General features: G+C 41.2%; 1 non-coding gene across 1 annotated transcript; it reads right to left on the reverse strand.

Annotated features, from left to right (window-relative positions):
* Positions 1-1,213: 1,213 nt before the first annotated feature.
* TRNAE-CUC (transfer RNA glutamic acid (anticodon CUC)) lies at positions 1,214-1,286 on the reverse strand. The gene has a single exon. It is a non-coding gene; the product is annotated as a tRNA-Glu (tRNA).
* Between the last annotated feature and the right edge of the window lie 1,189 nt (positions 1,287-2,475).

Raw genomic sequence — 2,475 nt, forward strand, 5'->3', positions numbered from 1 at the left:
TGTGTACTTTGTTATATGTCAGTAATACCTCAATAAAGTCGTTTTAAAACGTCACAGCTACCACAAACTAGAAAACTACTCTCAAAAATCCTTATAGTTGGGGCGCCTGGGTGGCTCAGTGGGTTAAAGCCTCTACCTTCGGCTCAGGTCATGATCTCAGGGTCCTGGGATCGAGCCCCGCATCAGGGCTCTCTCCTCAGCAGGAAGCCTGCTTCCTCCCTCTTGCTCTGCCTGCCTCTCTGCCTACTGGTGATCTCTGTCAAGTGAAGAAATAAAATCTTAAAAAAAAAAGAAAAAGAATCCTTATAGTTGGTAATAACCTGTCTTTGCTATTTAGCACTCAGTAAATCAATTATCATGATGAAGAGCAGGTTAGTAGTTGCCAGGGGTCAGGGTGTTGGAGTGAGAGAAGCAGGAAATTCCTATTAAAGAGTAGCACGAGGGAAATCTTTGTGTCTTGATTGTATTAGTGCTTATACAAGGCTACATGTGTGACAAAAGGACAGAATTATACACACACACCAATATAAGCATACCTTGTTTTACTGTCCTTCACTCTATTGTGCTTTGCAGATACTGTGTTTTTTTTTACAAATCGAAAGCGGGTAACAACTCTGTGTTGAGCAAGTCTGCTGCTGCCATTTTTCCAACAGCATTTGCTCACTTTGTGTCTCTGTGTCACATTTTGTTAATTCTCTCAATATTTAAAACTTGGTCGTTATTGTAATACTTGAATTGCTGCAAATCTCATAAAATTTTAACAGATGAGTTGCTTCTTTTTGATGAGCAGAGTATTTTCTTGAGATGGAATCTACTGATCAAGATGCTGTGGAGATTGTTGGAATGACAACAAAAGGTTAGAATATTACTTAAACTTTGTTGTTAAAGTAGCAGCAGAGTTTGAGAAGACTGACTCCAATTTTGAAAGTTCTACTCTGAGTAAAGCACTATTAAACAGTGTTGCCTGCCACAAAGGAATCCTTTGAGAAAGTTTAATCCATGTGATAAATTTCATTGTTGTCTTTTTTTTTCTTATTTTAAGAAATTGCCAAGTCACCCCAGCCCTCAAAACCACCACCCTGATCAGTCAGCGACCATCAACATTGAGACAAGAATTTCCACCATAAAAAAGATTATAACTCTGAAAGCCCGGATGATGGGTAGCATTTTTTAGCAGTAAGGTATTGTGTTTTTATTTTTAAAGTAGGCTCCAAGCCCAACATGGGGCTTGAACTCACAACCCTGAGATTGAGAGTCACATGCTTTACCAGCTGAGCCAGCCAGACACCCAGTAAGGTATTTTTTAAATTAAGGTATGTACATTGTTTCTTTAGATATAATGTTATCACATACTTAATAGACCACAGGATGGCATAAACTTAACTTACATGTACTGAGAAACCCAGGAAACTTACTTGACTTGTCCTGTTGTGATACTTGCTTTATTGTGGTGGTCTGGAACCAAACTCAACCTGCAATATTTCTGAGATGTGCCCATATACATTTCCAGGGTTTTATGTTGTACTCTAGTTATGTAACATGTAACTCTAGCAGGAAAGTGGGTGAAAGGTACACAGGACTTCTCTGTATTATCTTAACAACTTCCTGTGAATCTGTAATTCGAAATAAAACATTAAAAACATTTAAAAAAATGGACTTAGGCTTCTGGAAAGATAGAATAGATGTACTTTCCCCTATTCCTACTGCTAAGTACAGCTAAAACCCTGGAATGAATACGTGTGTGTGCGCACGCGCACACGCACGCACACACATAAAGCAAGCCCAAGAAGGCTGAAAGGTGAAAAGAAGGCAGATCTAGAGAATTTGGGAACCAAGGAACAATCCAATGGGCTCTGGCTTTTTTTTTTTTGCTTCCTATATCCCAGACTGGGAGCTGAAGAAGCTGGCAACCAAGAAACAATGATGGGCCATAGACAAAAAAAAAAAACAAACACCCCAAGAAAAGCCTGCTTTCTGTAGCCAAAGGACCAGAAAAGAGACAGTTTAGCAAGACAAAACTTAAAGCAATAACTACTCTACTCCAGCCAAACATCACAGAAAAAAAAACCCAGGCCCTACTCCCACCTATGCCACAAAGGTCAAGGGGGGAGCTTATTCTCCCGCCCTTGTGATGCTGTATTAAAATGCCCCAAACTCTTGCCGGGGTGGTAACAGAGAAGGCCAAATAGGGAGCTAAGATGATCACCCCCATCAGGCAATAACAAGGCCTCGAGCCCTCCCGACAGAGGTAGTGTCCGAAGAGGCCTAATCAGAACTTTGGGGACTTTGAACAATGTCCAGTGGTAATGAGGCTGCATATACCCCATGTCAGTGGAGGCCTTGTGAGGAGCATTAATAGGCAGTCTGCTACACTCTGCTAGGGAAGTATTAGTTGAGCTCTACTGGAGAGCCAGAACTCCTGTCTTAGCCTAGCAGTAATGAGGAACCCTTCCCTTGCGTGTCCAAGGAGGCTAA

This window comes from Lutra lutra, chromosome 6 (assembly GCF_902655055.1).
Source record: "Lutra lutra chromosome 6, mLutLut1.2, whole genome shotgun sequence".
NCBI classification, from domain to species: domain Eukaryota; kingdom Metazoa; phylum Chordata; class Mammalia; order Carnivora; family Mustelidae; genus Lutra; species Lutra lutra.